Genomic DNA, 20,805 nt, shown 5'->3' with positions numbered 1-20,805 from the left:
AGAATGATGTCCTTACACCGTCTTGTAGTATCGCAGTATCTGTATATAGTTTGCAGGTATTAGCGCAAGCGGCCTCGATGATGGGGCGATCTTCAATTGTAGATGATGTATCGGAGCGCCGTAACTTTGTTGCTTTATTAGATGTGATGGTGGTGAATTCACAGGGAGGCATAGCTTCGGGCTGGTTGTACTTGCATCTCGAAATTCAATTGCTGATTGTTGTTCTTCGTGATCGTTGTTAATCATTTTTTGTTAATGGGCTCTTCGCCACACCACGTCACGTTCAAAGAGGAGGAAGTGCTGTCCTTCTATCCTCTGCTACCCTTCCGACAAGCAATATCTCTTCTTCGCTACCTATTTCTTGAAAGCACCTGTACAACGTCAGGATTAAGCATTGAGCATATAATAGTTGGCGCTAGTCGGCAACACAATGTTGTGTCCACTTGGGTAGTCGAAAACACACAAAGTGAAATGAGATTTGTTCATCACGCCTGATAGTCATGCGAAACAGAGAAGAACGGATGGGTGGCTGCATGGCAAAGCAGTGCAGAAGACACTCTACAACTGATTTTTTTCACGTATGCAGACCAATCGAGAGTATAAAAACAGGTGTCCACTGTTGAAGGGAACATCGGAGCGCGCGGCGGCCAGTAAGGTCCCTAGATAAAAGAACTTGCATCTAGGGACCTTAGTGGCCACTCGATGCCAACTCGGCCTGAAGGCTGACACAAGTTTTGCGCAGGCGCATCAAGCACCGCGCGTGGTGTTCTTTTGACACGTGAACAGTTCACGACGACTCGAAGTGCGGCTGCAGAAATCACAGTAGATGAAAGTCACAGTAGACGAAACAGCGCAAGTCATAGCGCACATTGTACTTTTGTGAAACCCATCGCAGCCGCCAGCCAGCCGTGGCATCGAGCGACGGCCACGCGCTCTGATGTTCCCTAAAAGGGCCACTGATGTTCCCTAAAAGAGCCAGGCTCCCAAAATACAAAAAAATGGCGCAATAGTCTCTCCTGTTATATCTTGTCCTTCTTGCGAACTTCTGTGCCGCAGAAAGTACTTCCCGTAACGTCTACAGCGTACGTGCTCGCGACTGGTTCATATATGCGAAATATATGTAATTTGCCTCCTTCACATCCTTGCCTGGCTGCCAGCTATCCGGTATTCTTTTTCATGCATGAATATTGTGGACGCTAATTCTATCACACTTAATTTTGTTTTTTACAACTGCGCAAAAGGTGATAACTGCGTGCAACCGAGAAGCGCGATACTTCGATAGGCTTTAGCGCTTAGTGCTGACGAATTGCTCACGTGCTTTTAAGAACTAAGTGGCGAGGAGGACGCATCGTGTGTACGAAATAGAGCAGAAAATCACCCCGTCTTTATTAAACGCGGGGTAGTGAGGGGCCCTTTAAAGGGACCATGTGCCATGCAACACTTTTTGAGCATGGTCAGAAAACGCTGCCGATCAGTCGTATAGCTCCCCGAAAAGACGCGAGTCAAATATTGTAGCGCATGAATGTGACCTGGAATTCACAATGAATTCTCGAAATCCGCAAAACATTCTTATTCTTTCGACAAATGACAGAACAAGCTCAAAAATCGTTTATCTAAAAACGTTAATATAAACGTAAGCACGCAGGCTTCTACTATTGCCACCATCGAAATGCGAACGCCACGACTCGATGCGGCCTCTTCGTCAGCACTCAGGTGCCACAATCACTAGACTGCCGCGGCGGGCATTGATGTCGTACAACATTCGCGCTCAGCAATTGGCGTTTCTATCTCAGAATGTAGCGAAGCAAGCGTCATCCTCATTTGCTGGACGGAATCAGACAGAGCAACAAGCGTGGTGTTTATAGCTGCACACTCGACACAAGCGTGTAACATAAGCGCAGTCGTGGTATGCGGGCGATAAAAAGCGCCACCGCTGTTGCATTCGCAGCTTACGGTTGGCTATAACCACCGCTAGAGCAGCCACTGCCATAGCCATAAGGAGACAAACGATGACAACGTAACCCTATATCCTACGCCAGCTGCAAGGTATAATGAGCAGCCATGCATGTTGCCGTGAACCAGTGTGCGATATCAGCGTGCCGCCCGTTCGACGGCAGCGGGAACACGTAGACGAGGATGCTTACACGGAAACGGAACACGGTGAGTAAGGCGAGCCGTGCAGCCGCCCCGGTCCCGTCTACGTAATTTATCCCGCCGCTGCCTCAGCGTCTCGTGTCTCGGTGACCTGACCGGTAGCCTTCGCTCAATACCGCCCATATTAATTCGGTGTCTGAGTTGGCGCGCGTTCGCGATATTAATATGTTACACGAGGGCATATTTATTGACGCCGCTCGATCGAAAGTTGGTCTTGTAACACGCTTTCCATTACATCGATGCCCGATTTCCTATGTTTGCTTTGCCGAGAAGATGCTTCCGGCTGCTTCGAAGTTAATGCCTTCACACGTGTTGCGTGTATCTGTGTTCTGTTTCTCCTGATTTCGAAATACCCACTATGGTGGTCCAGTGGCTGAGGTATTCCGCTGCTGACCCGCAGGTCGCGGGATCGAATCGCGGTCGCGAGGGCCGCATTTTTGATAGAAGCAAAAATGTTCGAGGCCCTTCTGTTTAGATTTAAGAGTTCGTCAAAAGAACCCCGGATGGTCGAAAATTCCAGAGCCCTCAACTACGGCGTGTTTGGTGATCAGTCGTGGTTTCGGAACGCAAAACCACAGCAATTATTATTAGGTTGATTTTCGTTCGGAAGTTCCTTCTCGGAATTTCTACGTATTAGCAAACCGACCTTGACTTGGCACACTCTTCAATTTAACGGCTAGAATGCTCGCTTTATTCAAGGGGTTAAGCTTGATTTTAACGAAACGAACGCATGTTTCTAGAACATCAGTGCGTACCCAAAATAGAAGCACGAGTCACTGAATTTGAGAATGAAGGCTCTCTTTCTCGTAAAGATACAAGAGTAATTGTAGAGAGTTGTCTAAAACACATAAAAATGTACGGTTGTTCGAGCTTGCATGGTGTCCTTGAAATAAATATTGAATCTTGTATTTTTCTCAAAAGGGCAACGTATGGTTCGGACTACGAAACATGCAAAATTTCATTTTGATTCCCTAACTTCTGGGTATTGAAAGATTTTTTTGTGCATTTCGTCCCTCCACCCTGCCTCTCCGCTAACCATTAGGTGTTTGTTGGCTATGAATAATATTACGATTCTGATGGCCGAAATGTGCCTTGGTTTCTGTATTGCGCTCATTAAAACACACTCTATTTAACTCACCGCAACACATTTCGCGTTCGAATATAAATGGTGTACATGATCCTTGTATCCTTTATATAACGCTCAGATGGAAGCGAATTCTCCATCTGCGACACACTCAGTAGTGACTTTGCTGGCAGAACAACTGATACAAAACGAATGGCCTCAACAGTCTCGGTCTTTAATGAGCCACGCAGTGTTCCTCTTTGCGGCGACCCCAGTGGAGGTCGCAGCAACAATTAGATGAGCCGAGTCGCCGACGATTCTCTGCGGGACGTCATTAGGTCATTTATTTACACTGGATGCGAGGCCATTATTTTTGCGCCGACATTCGGACAACGATGCTCAAAGAGACTCCACTTTGGTCGAACGAGTGCGTCGTCGGGGCTCCAGGCGTGGTCACGCTGCCTTTCCTTCCGACAGCAGCCTTTTCATCTATTTTTTTATTTTTTTCGTCTCACTCTCGGGGTTTGCAACCGCTCTTCGTAACTCCGCTCAAATTTAAGCGGGCCGGCCACGACACAATGATGAAGCGCGCAAGTGCCTGCCGACTAATGCTTCCGAACCTAATGGCAGAATAATGCAGCTCTAAGGAAGCCGCTTCGCCACCCGCATTGTTCACGCATTGCGCCCCTTCCTCCTCCCCCAATGCTCCCCTCTCAATCGCCTATGTTTCGTTGCTTCCTTGTGCCGTGCTCTATTTTAATGCCCTCTTGAATTCCCGGCGCCACTGTGAGCCCCCCCCCCCCCCCCTCCAAACAACGCCCTCATTCTCTGTGCAGGGGAGTGGGGGGCGGGGCATTTCTTCGTGAAGAAAATGTACACTGGTAATTTCGATGTACGAGTTGCTTCCGGAATATTTTTGTTTTGTATTATCGAGGCGCTTTTGCATCAGTCTACGTGTCTTTGGAGGCATATATGGGTCATTTATTTGTGCTCGAAACGAGTCGAAGCTATACGTTCTTCCTCGCTCTTTAGCCCTGCTCAATAATAGTGAGCGCATAAGCAGAAGCAGTCCGGCCGTTTAAACAATTTTTTCTTTCTGTCTTTCGAGCAAGCGCTAAACAAGCTGTGTCAATCATTTTTAAAAGAAAAAGACCACATTTGTTGCTCCATTAGTGAAAGAGAATGACTGACTGAAATAACGTCGTTCACTCACTCACTCACTCACTCACTGGTAATGTGCAATGATGCTTCCGCCGCGACTTAATTCCTGTTTGAACTTCGCTCAGACGTTTGGCAATCACGCAGTGTTTACCAAAGAGGCGTTATTTGCATGTGTGCTCTATTTCCATGAGCTTTTCCCTCCGGATTGGGGCCCGAATAGCTAGAATAACTTCAGAACAACGAGACCACGGATTCTCATTCCGCGTTAGAGTTTGCGCTTCCTTCTTGACGCCATCGCCCACAACTCGTTGCTCAAAGGCGAAAACACTACCGCTCCTACGGGCGTCTGGTTTAGCAGGCAGCGCGAGAGGTGACGAGGACAAGGCTGAGTAGGCGAGGGTATACTCTAGGCAAGGGGGAAGAGGGGTGCCCTCTCAGGAGACGGGTGCACCTGCAGGGATGCCGCTGCTTTACTAATTATGCGCGCCGGGTGCGCCTGTTCTCAGCCGATTACGAGCTTCACGAATCCGACGGATGCGGCGTTTTGCGCAGGACGCATACGTTGCACGGGGGCTTGATTCGTCTAGGCGCTGTATACCGCCGGCGTTTTCCTCTTCTGAAAGCTCGCTAAGGCATCATGCTCTTCACTTGTCATTTTTTTTTTCTACGACTGACTTCAAACATGAATTGCTAGTGCCCCTGCGCGTAGTTTTTCAGCAAGGCGTTAATAAAGTTGTGCTGTGAAGACGTCACAAAACGTGTCGTGCGATGTTTCATAGTGACGAATTTACAGGCAAAAGCTCAGGAGAATATGGAAGAGGTGACAAATTTTTCAACACAGGGGGCCGCTCGAGCCAATGTATCGAGAAGCGGTCTTGTCTTGGCAGCTTTAGTTATGTATACGAATACACGTGCCAAGGCAAGCCGCTGCTGCCTTGGAGAACGCAAAGTCGTTATCTGGACCCATAGACAATCCGTGTTCGAAAAAGTAATAGTCAAGGACTTCCGATCTGTTGGATTGGAAGATCTACAGAAAAATATGCCCAAGACTAACAATGAAATCGTCAAAGATTGCAACCCGAGGAGATAGTTTGCAAAGTTTCACACTAGACTTGATAGAGCGCAAAAGGTTACACTTAGACGACTGCAGGCACAGTATTATAGCATACTGACAAAGACAAAAGAATAATATGACACAAAAGACACGGATGCTTGTTGCAGGCATGCAAGACAGAAATACGTCAGCTTGATCCTATATGCTAGGAGTGTGGGTCGCTTAGCCCTGACATTTCTCGGCAACGCTTTGCAGGGATGATCAAGTCGCACGACCATATTCTCCGAGTCCTGGATGATTAGTACGCTTGTGACAGTGCTGGGAGGCTTGATCCCTCGCTCTCGACGCAGAATTAACCAGGCAGGTGGCAACACCCTGCACATGACGTAAGTAATGTTCTTTCCATCCATTCATTCATCCGAAGAATAAAAAAAAGATGCACGACGAAGTTGTCTATAAAAAGACGAATAAGTTTGGAGAAATAACCATATAGGGGCATACGTATGAGTAATTTGAGCTAGAAAGACGTCCTTGCGTAAGCTCTTTGGCGATCTTCGTTACGAAACGACTTCAAGTTGCACAATTCGTGACCCCAATTTGTCGTGTCTGCCGTATTTGCTGGAAATAAAGAACGGCTATTAGTTATCAGACTGGTTATTTAATGCCGTATAAAAAAAAAAAAGCCGTGTGAGATACCCGAATACTCTTACATAAAGAGTATTTAGTCGAAATGACTGGATTTCAAGTAAAGTTTTTTTTCTGCAGAAGCAAATGAACAGAGTAACTATTCCGAAAAAATCTTGTCATTTTTTACCGAAAATCACATAGCAGTGCAATAATGTAAGAAAGGGAGCCTGAAATAATTTTATTTATTTTGATTTTAACGTACCTTGCTTGATAGCTAGTGTGATGAGTAAAGAAGAGTTGGCTCTTGATTTTTCTTTTCTAACAGTTATTGCCCGGAACCTTCATTTTACGTATCGAGCTTACCTACCGTTAGCGCATTAGAGTGTTATGCTAAGATATTCGTGATTCTATTCTAATTTATTGGTGAAATAAGTTTGCCAAGAAGAACGTTACAGCAAGGTATTCGAGCACTAATAATTAGCAAGCTAACGAGCAGGAATTGTTGGCACCAGGGAAAATGCTACATCGTATAGGCGTTGTGGTGTTCTAGAATATATTGAAAGTGCACACTTCACTATACACTCTTTGCATGAAAATAAGGGGGGGGGGGGGGAGACAAACGTTAGTTTTGAGCGAGCGCATCAAAGTGTATTTTTTCGGGACTCCCACCACCTTGTTATTTGAAAAAAAAAATAATAAGGCAGCTTCGACCTCGTCAGCCAAGATTGAAAAAAAGTGTGAAGTTGGTGAGTAGCCTTCTTTGTTTCTCTCTCTCTTTATCTCACTGTTTCATTTTTTTTTCACTCTATTCTTTCCAACTTGTATGCTTCTGTGAATTTCTATTTATATTTGTAATTCTCGGCGTCTATTACGTTCTCTTTTATTCCAATTTTCTCGCTTTATTTCTTTCTTTTCGTGTTTCTTTCTATTCTGTGATTTACCTTCTTACTTTCTCTCTTTCCCCCTCGCCTTCCTTTAACACCCCCTTTCTTTACTAGTGGTGTCTCTAACAGCATCTATATTAGCATCGTGCGAAAGGCAGAAAGTTAGGTGGGCAAAACGCGGCAGCAGTGAGCACAGGGCCCGATTGTTTGGGGGAACGTGGGAGGAAAAGCTTTTGCGATGTAGTGGGCGTTTTCAGGTTGTTTTTGATGATGGTGATAACATCTGTCTTTTTTTTTTTGCTAGCATGACAGGATAGCTGAAGGGTTACGATGCTCGCGTTTGAATAGTGGGTATACGCGGGTTTCAATTTCGGCTCAAGAAACTTCGCCAATAATTTTGCTCTTTCATCACCTTTGTAGCTTTCCTTCTCGTTTTCCCTTTTTGTTTGAATCTCTCCACTGATTCTGTCACCTATCCGACATACCACGCCGAACAACCCCGCGCAATGGAAGGGCACGTGCCAGATGCACATGTTTGGAGAGTCAGACAAAAATGGAGAAACAGTCGAAGAGAGTGCACGCCGGCTGTGTTATTGCTTTGCGTGCACTAGACAGCTAGAGGCTATCATGACGATGGTAGTTTTTTCCGATGGAGGCGGAAATGTTGTAGGCACGTGTGCTCAGATTTGGGTGCACGTTAAAGAACCCCAGGTGGTCCAAGTTTCCGGAGCCCCCCACTACGGCGTCTCTCATAATCATATAGTGGTTTTGGGACGTTAAACCCCACATATCAATCAATCAATCATGACGATGGTAGTTTATCCGAGCGCGCAACGATATAACCTAAAGCATGACAGTGCCCCTATAAAAGCAGTCTGACCAGGTCACGTTGTGGCAAGTACGAGCCGTAGAACGCAAGCGCACTTGCTCAAATTTCCTACGTGCGTGAAAATGCAACAAATACGTAGGCGGAATTGAAATCGGGAAGCAGGTTGAAATCTATCTATCTATCTATCTATCTATCTATCTATCTATCTATCTATCTATCTATCTATCTATCTATCTATCTATCTATCTATCTATCTATCTATCTATCTATCTATCTATCTATCTATCTATCTATCTATCTATCTATCTATCTATCTATCTATCTATCTATCTATCTATCTATCTATCTATCTATCTATCTATCTATCTATCTATCTATCTATCTATCTATCTATCTATCTATCTATCTATATCTATCTATCTATCTATCTATCTATCTATCTATCTATCTATCTATCTATCTATCTATCTATCTATCTATCTATCTATCTATCTATCTATCTATCTATCTATCTATCTATCTATCTATCTATCTATCTATCTATCTATCTATCTATCTATCTATCTATCTATCTATCTATCTATCTATCTATCTATCTATCTATCTATCTATCTATCTATCTATCTATCTATCTATCTATCTATCTATCTATCTATCTATCTATCTATCTATCTATCTATCTATCTATCTATCTATCTATCTATCTATCTATCTATCTATCTATCTATCTATCTATCTATCTATCTATCTATCTATCTATCTATCTATCTATCTATCTATCTATCTATCTATCTATCTATCTATCTATCTATCTATCTATCTATCTATCTATCTATCTATCTATCTATCTGTCTGTCTGTCTGTCTGTCTGTCTGTCTGTCTGTCTGTCTGTCTGTCTGTCTGTCTGTCTGTCTGTCTGTCTGTCTGTCTGTCTGTCTGTCTGTCTGTCTGTCTGTCTGTCTGTCTGTCTGTCTGTCTGTCTGTCTGTCTGTCTGTCTGTCTGTCTGTCTGTCTGTCTGTCTGTCTGTCTGTCTGTCTGTCTGTCTGTCTGTCTGTCTGTCTGTCTGTCTGTCTGTCTGTCTGTCTGTCTGTCTGTCTGTCTGTCTGTCTGTCTGTCTGTCTGTCTGTCTGTCTGTCTGTCTGTCATCACAAAAAGATAAAATGAGCATAGCGTAATGGTGATTTGGCTGCACTTCAGCCGAACGCGCCTGTTTAATCGCATTGAGAGCAGTGTCAGCCTTCCTAATTCTTCGCTAAGGGTGACGAGTTAACAGAAGCCTATCAGACAGGATAGGAGCTTTCTGGAACACTTGGCTAATTGAAGCGAGTTCCTCCTTGGCAATGGCTGCCAGCATTCGTGTTCGGGATAGAGCCGCGCGACGCCTCATTGCACAATTTCCAGCGAACCATAAAAGTCTGCGCAATCTGAGTGATTGCATAAGCATGTAGCTGTCGGCGCCTGCAGAGTCTAATCAGTACCACGGAGGTTTACTAGTGCGAAAAAAGATTTTTTTTGCATTGTCATCCTCTCGCGTGTGTAGTGATTGTGTTGTCTCGATAGGGTAGGCACTTGTGTAATCATTAAAATATTTTGTTCCAGAATATGAAATCGCAGCTTTTTACTTTAAACCTCGTTTAATAAGCTGATCAGCATAGATCACACCGCGAGAAAAATTACGAGCCAAAAAGCGTATCTAGTTTTGTATGTGGTACCAACAACACTCGACATTTTCTACTGTGAATTTCACCCAATGATGATGATGGTGCTCCTTATAATTTTGGCACCTACCTACTAAGGGGCATCGGTCAAGAGCACCTATATATGAATGCGTTCATGACACAATCTTTCGTCATTCTTCGGAGAAGCATGGTACCCACAACATACTTGCAAAGAATTTTGTGCAGTTACTATGCCGTGGCAGACGCGGTTAAAGAATTATGCCTGAAGTTTTCAAACTGGATTAAAGCATTCGAGAACCCATTCGTCACGAAATTCGCATTGGGTGGCGCCTGGTTGTTGCTTTGCTGTTCGAAAACGCTTTATTATTCATATACAAACGCGTTTGGTGTCCCGACAACAGTGCCTAAGGCTAGTGTACACTGGAGTTCCAAGCGGCGTGGTGTGTCTGGTAGAACACCAGGTTGGCACGTGGTACACCCGGGTTCAAATCCCGTTGTGTCCTTGGTGTTTTTCATATGCTTACTTTTTTGCTTATTTTGCGCGATGGTGGACGCGGACACCGGAGGTGGAGGAAAACTACGGCGCACGCGACCCTTGTTATGATCTTGTAACAACTTTCGCTGCAATGCGTGCTGTGAAACGCCGCGACATCGACATAATTCACGCAGCATGTGTGTCGAGCCTTCACAATTGTCTTTCGAGATGTACTAAGAGGTTGGGTAGAGATTTTGAAATCCTGCTTTGCGTTGAAAGTGTGGTATGGTAGCCTTTTTTAATCTAATGGCAATTGTTGTGTAAATCTGTCTACACAGTGACACAAATTATACCCTAGTATAGCATGCGAAGCAGCGCACGGCTCGCGTTCAAGTTCGGTTTTTCACGGGCAGCTTGCCTGATGATAACACAACTGTGCAAAAGGAGCACACCATGAATTCACTGTAGTTTTTGTTGCTGTTACTCGTCCGGTACTCTCGTTGGAGCACGCCACGTGGGTTCATCGCCACACCACGCATGAGCATGTTCGTTCATCGCGCGTCTGCGGCATCTTGTTCCCCACTGCCATCCTGTGATAGCTCAGAGAGTATAAAGGCGAAAGGCCACAGCTTTTACATAGCCACTTACGCCTACCCAAACGTGCTAACGCATGCCACTATGCTCTGACAGCAGCTGTTGCGCAGGCGCACTGAGGGTGCCATGCACACCAGTTCGAGCTCGACCTAGTGGCCCAACCATGAGCTGCTTCGCACCTAAAAAGGCAATTGCATAGTTGGCCCGGCAGGGGTATTAGTGAATGTGCAATAATTATTCGAAAAGATCTAGTGCCATCGCGTTATTTTTTAATTATATCAAGGGACACAGGGAGAGTTGCGTGGTGTTCTGGTTTTCATTGCTGGAGAGTTACTTATAGAAAAACAACTTTAAGGAAAGTTCCCGAGAAAAGGAGAAGTTCAGGGTAGTTGGAAGCTACGAGAGATGAAAAATTTATGAACACCGGAAGGTGTATGAAATATGCGTTGTAAGTACTCCAATGAACACTTAGCATCGTCAAATATTACATTAGTACGGGCATACCCTGTGGGCAACATGCATGACCGAACGTCTCCTGTAATGATAGAAACAATATAGAGCATGCCATACACTTCGCAGATGTCAACAATATCTGTTTTTTTGTCTCATGTGCGGAAGTCAAGATTTACTCGCAGTATCACCAGTATTCGAAATGAAGAACACCTCTTGTATTGACCACGAAGCACGATTTTCTGTTACTTCATAACAAAGTGGATAAAACTTGAGTTTACTTGATTTCATGGCCGAAAATAGTAAGGAGTTTGCCAGATTTCTTTCAGACGTTGCGCACTTTCTTTTGTGCCATCATACTTTCGTGATTCCTGTCAATATGAAAAGCTTGCAGGGCTGTCAGTCTGTACCAAATTTATTTATCTAGCCCCGCCGCGGTGGTCTAGTGGATAAGGTATTCGGCTTCTGACCCGCAGGGCGTGGGTTCAAATCCCGGCTGCGGGGGCTGCATTTCCGATGGAGGCGGAAATGTTGTAGGCCCGTGTGCTCAGATTTCGGTGCACGTTAAAGAACCCCAGGTGGTATGAATTTCCGGAGCCCTCCACTACGGCGTCTCTCATATCAGGGGTTTTGGGACGTTAAACCCCACATATCAATCAATTTATTTATCTAATATTTTGTGCAAATCGCATATATATGTGTTCATGAAAATTCTGCAAGCGAGATACGCATGAACGCGGGAGAACGTACCGGCTTAAACCAAGGACGAAAGAACATTTCTCTCTGCCTACTTTTCAGGTTCACGGTTGGTAACGGACAGCATCATCGATTCAAGCTGCACTCGACCCTTTCACATCGGGCTTGTTTCGTCTCATTTCATTGTTACATATGACATCCTTGGTTCGCATTTCGCTTCTAACGCAATGATTGCCACGTGCCACGTCCTCGGGGGCACACTGTTGCAAGCGCCGTCATTGCTCAAAGCGGCCGCCGGGGGGAGAGAATTAGGAAGTGCCTGCGAGTACTGCTCCGGTTTCAACCAATATTGCGCTGGCGGTCTGCGCCGAGAATGCCCCGGGCACGAGGAGTGTGCAGGTTTGTAGCCATCTAGAGGCCAGGGCAAGCGTTGCTCCAAGCCATCACAGCCTTGGCCGAGAAGCGCCGCCTCCGTGCACTCTCCTCCTCCTCCAAAGCGAACGAAGCGAAAAGAGGGATGGGCAGCGTTGGTCGCCTATGCTCGGCAAGATTCCTGGCAACTCAGCGTAAAGCCTATAAGGCGGTAAAAGAAAATAACCGTAAACGAGCTTAGCTGCGAAACAAAGCCGCTCGGACTGACGCGGCAAACGCTTGGGTAAGGAGCGGGAAGGGGAAGAGCGTGAGTAAGGCAAGAAATGGGGAGTCGAAAGGGAGAAAGAGGAAGGCACGAAATGGGGAGTTAACCTCGGCAACTCGCATTCCTTGAGAAACGCGCGCGACTAGGCCCTCTATTATATATTTTTTTCTATTCTTTCGATGCCCCTCGTTTTCCTCTCTGCGCAGCCTCTGCTTCGGCGTCCTCCTGTTCGCCCTGTCCTTAATTTCCCCGCATTCCAGATGCCTCGTCGCGTGGCGTTGACGAGGCGCAGGCCAGGGAGCAGCCGTTGCGCGCTTAGCGTTGTCCGGCTAGCGAGCAGACTGGCTGGCCAGGCTAGCTCTGCCATGTGACTGACTTCGTTTCCCCGGCCGCAGATGGGTTTGTGGCTCGCTACAGCCAAACTCGTGATTGGCCTCTGCACGCTCTTTCGTTATGGCTGCCTTCCCTTCTGTGGCGTTCTCTTTTCTTCAAGGTGAAAACCTTAGACGCCTAACGAAATGCGAAATTTGACCGCTGCGACCGGCGTGAAAGTTGACCGGCATCAGCAGGAATGATTAAAAAAACATCACATAGTGGCACCACCTTTTCATTTCATCGTGACGTTGCTGTGACGTCCCATGACACGACTTCGCATGACTAAGTCATAACGTGATATCACAGCTTGGCAATAAGTGGCCTGATCCTCCGCTCAGGGCAGTCCACAAAGCCCGCAAGGCGGCTGAGCAGCTCGGCAACTCAGTCCCTATGTGGGAGCGGCCCGCAACACAGTGATCTCTGTTTTGGAGGACGCAATAAAAGTTTATCCTATCCAATCCAACGAAGGCAAGACAAATTGAGATGATTTGCAGAGGATTTGCAATGCATTCAATTCTGTACACAATACAAAAAACTACGTTAGGTGTAGAACCTTTCGGGGGAGGTGGAAAAACAATGTATCGTGTGAAAAAAAAAGAGGCTTTAGCCTTCGAGTATTTCATGAGCGAAGGCATATATGATCCAGTGAACTTTCGTTTTTGCCTCGTTTAGTATCATTCGCTGTCAAACAGACGTACAAACTTGAGGCACCATGCAATCGAAAGCGCAACTTCTCCAGGTCTGTGCCAAAGTCAACAAAACGTTTCTTTTGCCGCTCAAAAACGCTTCCATTTTCTTTTTCTCGCTGGTATTACACTTGCTTCCCTTCAAAGATCGTGGAAAGCCTAATGTGGGGCATACAGTAACAAATGCAATTTTTCGTAGCACAAAGAATAATGTCTACAACTTAGCCAGTCCTTCGAGGGTGTGCTTTCTTTTTTCAATTTTGTGCATTAGAGGAAGGCGTGGATTCTGTTAGGGGCAGATATATTGAATTTCTGATTCACGCGAAGCGTGCCCACTCTCTCGTGGCTGTGTCAGTTTTCACGAAGTTTATATGGGAGTCCTGTTGCCAGCCTGCATTTACTTCTCAGACACGCCGGGCTTTTTTTTTGAGCCTAGCTGTGCACTCAGTTTTTTTTTTTTTGCTTGTTTAGTCCCACTGAAGGAACTTGTCAGTCCCAGTATTCTTGGTAAACAACTCATGGAGGTAGCCTACTGTTAGTAAGAATAAATTTTGAAATTTATTTTGGAATATTGGACAGAACTGAACACGAAAGAACAGGGAGAACAACGAGTTGTCGTCTTCAAGCAATCAAAATCATACATGTTGCTGCTATATAAATTTTTTTGGGGGAAAATGAATATTTCTCAGGGTTTTCCGTACTTATTTCAAATTCTTACATAAATTTGGGAGCTTGAATTTTGACCAACTGGGCTTCTTAAGAAATGCTTAATCTGAGACACCGATGCTTTTTGCTTTTATCCACTACGTAATCAAGCCCAGGAATCGAAGCCGAGCTATTAAGCTTGGCAGGGTGGCACATAACCTCTAAAGCTGCAACGGTGGTTGGTTTGCCGGCTACTGCAACACCAGGCAACACTCAAAGTGTCTGATGTGTCTATTTAAATGAGTGAATAGCCAAGTAAGCCCGTAAAATGATATTTTAGTTGTTATAAGATAGTACATGTGTCCTCGAAAACAAGGTCATTACGATTCAGTATTTAGACTTAAGGGGTAGAAAGTGTGATCTGATTGTCAAGCATGCTTGTAATAGGGGGTTTTAGTCTAATTTTGAACAACTGCATTCCTTATCATTCATTCAATGTGATCGTCTGGCCACCAAGACCAGGATTTGATCTCGTAATCTCGTCAATGACGGTGTCATGCTATTGTCCCCAGGCCACCACAGTGTGTGTAATAACGAAGGCAGTACGCAGAGCAACTAGATATTGTGATCGCCTACGATGAAGGAAGGAAGGAAGAACAACAGGAATGAAAGATGAGAGGAGAACGAACGTGTGAGCTAGAGTATCAAAGCCTGAAAGTTCAAGCCGTGGGATACAGGGGCTTCGGTTGAGCGCTACGACGCTGAATCCTCTCTTGTGTCCCTTATGTCATAGCCGCCTCCGTGGAAAGGTGTTGAAGCCAGTGACATGTGTTTATCAGTGGCCCTGAGTGATTCCTTAAGTTGTGGTGCACTGAATACAAGTATATGTCGTATACGTGGAAGATAAACTACATGAAGTCATAAAACATGCAGGAACGATGCGTGTGACTCTACCAGATGGAGAAATCCGTAAACAGTAGTTGTGAGCTGAAGCCTGTTTACGAATATACTTAATCGTGAGGTTCCATCTTCAGCGTCTGGCCATATTTTTTTATCTACCAGATGCATGTCAATCTTGCTGAACTATTGCGGCGCAAGGCTGCTCACATCTGCCATCACCGAGTTTAGAGCGATTTTAGACGCCCTATCAGCTGGGACACCTTCTATCCGCCGAGCCTTGCCAAAAACGTCATCCTTTGTGCAGATTACGTTCAAACAATAGGATAGATGCAATGCGCTATCAGCACTCTAGATATGAAAGAAGACGCGCAGAACTTCATTCAATTCTGTGTCTGCGCAATTAATGCGCAGTGTATTCATTGCTCTGTACTAGATCTGCTAATGGGCGTGCTTATAAGGAGGAGTTGTCTTAGAAGTAAATCTCAGGCACACATTATGGTCTCGAAAACTCTCTTCCACCTATTGAAAAAAAAAGTTTCAGACTATATCTTTGGTCCCCTGATGGTCACCCATGCTGGTTCTCTCTCCCAAGACGTTGCATACCTGCTGCCCGTATTCAATTATGGCCAGCAGACACATCACTTTCGAACAAGTAATCTAGGACGTGTGCACTAATCTCCCAAAATGGATTTTCTAGGTGCTTTATCGCGGAGGGAGTATGTTGTGCGCAGGATCGTACCTTTGGTCGTCGCACTCAAACCTGCCTGCCGTTCGGACTTCATGAAGATGTATTTTGAAGAGATATACATTACAAGACCTGAGATTATCGTTTAGCGCGTGCTGTCATAGACGCGACACTGTAGACCACCTCGTGCGAAGCCTTCCGGGGGTTCAGACACGCGCGTACGTCTTCGCGTACTTACGATCAGTAAAAAGGTTAGCCTCTCTCCCCCCTCCCCCTAAACACCTGGACAAAAAGGGTGGGGAAATATCTGCTCGCAAGTTATACTAAGTTATGTCCAAGCAGCAGGTTTTAGACGATAATGGTGGCCAGAGGCCCTTGGTGTTGAAATTCAAGAACTGTCTACTTTTCATTTTTGCTTCAAAAAAAAAAAAGCCATATCATCACTTAATTCTCAATGTTTTTACTCCGTTGTGAAGGATGTTTTTTGAATTCGACCAATGAGGGAGAGAGGGACACTGGGAAAAAACTATGCACTCCCCTTTTCCTCACGAATGCAGAACCCTGCGCACGCACATACCTTTATTATACGAAAATTGAGACCAGCTGTCTCGCTGATATTCCCTACTGGAGACGCGGTGCTCTGTATCGGCCACTCCCGTATTGCATGCTGTAAACGGTTATATACATATGCACTTACGTCACGTCACTAGGAGTACGCGCGAAATAGGAAATTATACTAGCTGTTGTACAAGCAGCGCTGCAACCTCAGTTAACCGCGAAGCCTGTACAAGGCACTGCTTTAGCAGTGATTGGTTAATTTGGCGTTTAACCCAGTACCACATATTCGTCAAAAAATTTACGCGGACTATTTAGAAAAGCGAACAGAGCACGGCTACACACACATACACACACACACACACACACGCACGCGCACACGCACACGCACGCACACGCCACGCACACACACACACACACACACACGTATATATATATATATATATATATATATATATATATATATATATATATATATATATATATATATATATATATATATATATATTGTCCACCATCTGCTCATAAGGCATAAGGGCAAGACATGCTCAGTGGAGGAGTTCTCTGGCAACGCACGCTAATGACACATCGGCGTACAAGCTGCATGGAATGCAATACAACAAAGAGCAACTTGGTGTTTTCCCCGTGGTAATGACTAATGATTTCAGAGCAGAAAGCAGCCGGGCCTAATGCGGAGGGTCTACCGCCGCTTGCGGCGAAATGCCATTAAGCGCAGTAAATATTCCATACCACAGAGCGGCGCACAGCGCTGCGACCTTGCTGAACGAAAGGCTTAACGCGGGCGTGCGGCATCGGTATAGTGTTTGCCCAGGAGGGGTACGCCGTATAGCGTATTTCGCTTCAGCCGCTGCATGTTTACGATTTGAAGGGGCAGAATTTTGGCTCTAGGGCAAGTGCAATTTCGTTCTTGGCGTCCCGAGTGATTCTTGAAACATCTCTTGAACAACCATGGATATGCAATGAATGGCAAAAAAAAAATAGAACGCTTTCAGACGCACAAAATGGTCGTGAATGTTGTAATTTATCGTGCGTGCATGCTCTGTGGGAAGGGTTCTAAAATTTGCGCGAGAAAAGACGTGTGAAATGTAACGCGAATGTGAGATACGACACGTGCTAATACATCTTGAGAGTGGAACGAAAAAAAAATTACGGTAGGCCTACTATGACGGGATTTATAAATAAAGAATAGCATAACCACAAAATTTTCTCCAATACTAGCAAATGACAATATGTCACCACAAAATCCCTATAATATATGTTCCAGGTTGTTTCGCTTTCTGAACTGATATGTAGCGATTTTCTTTTTACTTACAGTATTCTGCCAAGGAGCTTGAAACAGGTACTATGTGCGCTGCCCTTCATTTAGAATTGCACGTGTATACGTATTGCCACGTCTTACACCGCACACAATTCTGCGCTCGCGTAATATCATGAAAGGCTGTGGTAAATCATAATAACTAATTTCGCATCAATACTGATCTTATCGCCAAATAATATCAGTCGTCTATTTCGAGTCTTTTTCCTATATCAAGGCTTATGAATTTAGCAGTATCAGGCCACAGATGACATTTCTATGCGAGCGTGCGATAACGTTATTTTCAGTTTCCCGAGGAAACTAATTATAGGGGCCTAATGATCTTTCTTAGCAACTAATATAAATACAGTTGCGTGGTATTCATCCCGCTCTAAATTAGCGCAAGTTTTGTGACGTAAAGAAGCATCTAATACGCAATTATTTAGTCTACAATTAGTCAGTTACACAATTAGTCAGAGTGGCACCTGCGACTCACCTCTGAGACGTTACGTGCGGTTTTTGATGCTGTGGGTGATGACAATAGAGAAGTCATTGATGGCGCTGATGCTTTTGTATTGGATTAGAAGAACTTTACGACCCACTGTTTATGCAATTTGCAATTTGTAACGCCTGGTTATAATTTTACTATTCCAACACGCCTTATTATATGTTACCATGGTTTCTTTTCTACAACAATCTGTTCTGTTCTGTTCTAACTGTTTTGCTGTGGAGAGGTTGAGGTCCATATTGCCTTGGCTACTCCGTATCAATAAGGTCTGCAGCGAAAAAAAAAGAATGCTGAATGGTGCTCAAAAATGAACAATAAAAAAACATATCACACTGAAACTAGTTAAAATATTATGCCAATGCACATTTTACTTGCAGCAACTCACACTGTCGAACTGTTCACACACACACCTCCCTTTTCTACTGTCAGTATATGCACTAAGACAATTCATATATATCAATCTCTGCCTTTCTATCATAGGCGCTTATCCATTCCGGTCTCCACTAAAAAGTCTGTCAGGAAGATAGTCGCCTTTTTCTGAAGATACATCTCAGGCCATGGCCCAAGTAATTTCTTTATGTGAAGGGCCGTCTGTGGAAACTTGCTAATTTGTTCCTTATATTTTTCTCTTTATTTCGCGTATTTATGCACTCCAAAAGACTATGGTGAACATTTTGATAACTTCATGCAGAAGAAAATGTTCTACATCAATCCTTCTCAGAGTCTTTTTGTGAACGAGTTTCATGCAACAGCATCGCTCTGTGGTGGAATGCTAAGCTGCCATGGCGAGGACCCAGCGTCGAACCCGGTTCGTCCTCAATATTTCTTCTCTTTTTTTGTATTTTATAGACACCAGCGGCGGTGGTGGTGGTTCACGGACATTTGCTCGTGGACAGTGCTAATCTCCCGCTAAGAACCAACGACACCACTCTGACACCGATGCTGACGCTGGAATATACGCGAAACTTTTTAAGGCTTTATTGTCAAAAGCAAGTTTTGACTCTTTGAGTTGCCGTCATTGGTACATTGTTTAAACAACACTGGGGCACTTTAATAAATTTTTATTATATGAAGAAGGATGAGAAATGCGGAGAGTGAAGAGATGCAGGGCCCCCTGAAACTGCTATCACACAGCGAGTGTATCAATCAAATAAAATTTATTTACTATGTACGGATAATCAGTCAATCAATCACCTATTTAACATGTCCTGGAACAACCATAACGTCTTCGTGCAGGCACACATAAAAATAAAACAATGCAATAAAGACGCTCTCCAGAAAAGTTGTATGAAAGGAGTGAAAACACGTAGACAAAAAAAATTAGCGTAAATTGGGAAGAATACAAAGACAAGACAAAAAAATTAGAATGGGAATGAAAATTAAAGAGGAATATACACAACTATGTAGAAACTTCTCTTAAAGACGGAAAAAGAAAGAATATGTACACTGTGAAAGACAATGTTAAGAGTGCAGAGCTGAGATAAAAACAATGAAAGGGGACTGTGAAAAAGATCAAGACTGTGAAAGTTAACATTCTGGAGCCTTTGTATTCTGAAAACAGTAGAGTACTGAAAAAAGTCAGTTGGTAAATGAAATGGTCAATTCTTTCAGGTTAGCTTACGCAGAATATGAAGCTTAACACAGCTGTGAAGTAGAGGCCAGAATATTATATCGTGAACTGGTTTGTAACAAAAAAAAATAACAGGTCACCGCAATTTAGTCGGCCGCGATAGATGGCAAAGATGATAATCTGGCAGTGTTAGAACGAGCTCCACAGTCATTTTCGCGAAACGATCATTGTAAATGCTTATGATTTTTCTCTGGACTCACTCACTAGCTTCATTTCCTCATTCAGCAATGTCATTGCAGGTCACAGATGCATATTGAAGTTATAGTAGACATATTGCAGTGTACAATTTGCGTAAGGCTGTAGAAGAATTGAGTTCTCGGAAGATTTTGCAAACACAGCCGAGAGAACGAAGGCCAAGCATGAGAGCACAATTAGTGTGAGCAGAAACATTTAGCAAACTGACAAAAAGAACATTAGGATCACAGAATTCATAAACCTTACGTATGGACGCGGTATTGACAGAGTATGGAAATGACACGATGTACGTCTCTCGAGATATACTCGTGAATTTTGTCTTCGAGCTATTCTGACAAGTGCTATTGCCACATCATTCGGAGAAAGAAGATAAATCTGAGTGCAACAAGTGATAGTCGTTAATTGAATGAATTTCCCCAAATATTTTGATATCATCAGAATACAAGAGAAAAGAAGAGTAATGAATTGCAAAAGAAACATTGTTAAATTAAAATAAAGAGTGGGCCTAATACCGACCCTTGAGGAGCTCCACTAGTCACTGCGCACAACGAAGACGTTTGGCTATTTAAGCTGACATAAAGTCATCTATTAGGCAGGTAACAATGCAGCGATTCACAACAGATGAATCAACATCAATGTTTGCAAGTTTAACAAGAACAGTGAGCGGCTGACTTCGTCAAAAGCCTTGCTCAGCACACAGTAAACTACGTCAGTCTATTTTCTCTGAAACATAGGTGGGGATATTTGCGTGGTGAAACTAGCAAAATTTGTGGTAGTTGAGCGGCCAGGAATAAATCCGTGTTCATTAGGAATCAATCAATTATTCACGCTAACTTACAATATTTTGTGAAGAGCCAGCCTAAATATGTTCGATATGACACACAGTAGAGCATTCGGGTGATAATTGAGAGCATTAGTTTTGCAGCGCGACAAAAATACTAGAAGAAACGCGAAGGTTTTCACATGCATGCTGGGAATTGTGGAAGTATTCAGGCAGTTATAAATAT

General features: G+C 44.2%; 1 protein-coding gene and 1 long non-coding RNA gene across 4 annotated transcripts in view; one reads left to right on the top strand and one right to left on the bottom strand.

Annotated features, from left to right (window-relative positions):
* Positions 1–20,805, bottom strand: part of LOC119170190 (glutamate receptor 1) — a 159,267-nt gene that overhangs the window by 121,962 nt on the left and 16,500 nt on the right. The gene's annotated exons all lie outside the window — the stretch shown is intronic.
* LOC142787755 (uncharacterized) lies at positions 1,856–19,151 on the top strand. The gene is made up of 3 exons (XR_012889263.1): positions 1,856–2,160; positions 5,688–5,818; positions 18,823–19,151. It is a non-coding gene; the product is annotated as an uncharacterized LOC142787755 (long non-coding RNA).

Source organism: Rhipicephalus microplus, chromosome 2 (genome assembly GCF_043290135.1).
Source record: "Rhipicephalus microplus isolate Deutch F79 chromosome 2, USDA_Rmic, whole genome shotgun sequence".
NCBI classification, from domain to species: Eukaryota; Metazoa; Arthropoda; class Arachnida; order Ixodida; family Ixodidae; genus Rhipicephalus; species Rhipicephalus microplus.
This window is presented reverse-complemented; position numbering and strand designations above follow the sequence as displayed.